General features: G+C 40.5%; 1 protein-coding gene across 1 annotated transcript in view; it reads left to right on the forward strand.

The window, feature by feature from the left end:
- The window catches only part of tubgcp3 (tubulin, gamma complex associated protein 3), a gene marked incomplete in the record, with an annotated part of 14,901 nt that overhangs the window by 8,567 nt on the left and 5,909 nt on the right, over positions 1-425 (forward strand).

A 425-nucleotide genomic window follows, 5' to 3' on the forward strand; every position in this document is an offset into this window, starting at 1 on the left:
TTTGAATGGCTAGTGTGTGCTCTTATGAGTGAACCCTTTTGTGTGTGAATTAAATCTAGATTTGCTGTTCAGTCGCCTTTTCTTTACATGTTTTATTGTCTCCCTGCAGTCGCATTCGTTAGTGAATGTGGTATTTGCCTGAGCTTTGTGGAAACATTTTATTGTATAGTAATGAAAGGCCATTAATCTATCTTAAAAGACAACCTTGTGGTGTCTATAGTGAAGTTTTTTGTAGCGTCAGCTTTTGTAGTTTCAGCTAACAGCTTGTGGGAAAGTGCTCGGTAGAGACGGCTTCATAGTGACGCTTGACAGTTGGAGTCGGTTCAAAAATGTATCAGCATTCATAGAGGCCATTAGAGAGCCTGTGGTAGCTACTGTAGTACCCTCTGAACTCAATGGACAATCTAAGGATGAAAACCTCTGTC

This window comes from Morone saxatilis, unplaced genomic scaffold (genome assembly GCF_004916995.1).
Source record: "Morone saxatilis isolate NCDOM2014 unplaced genomic scaffold, NCSU_SB_2.0 Contig6, whole genome shotgun sequence".
Classification (NCBI taxonomy): Eukaryota; Metazoa; Chordata; class Actinopteri; family Moronidae; genus Morone; species Morone saxatilis.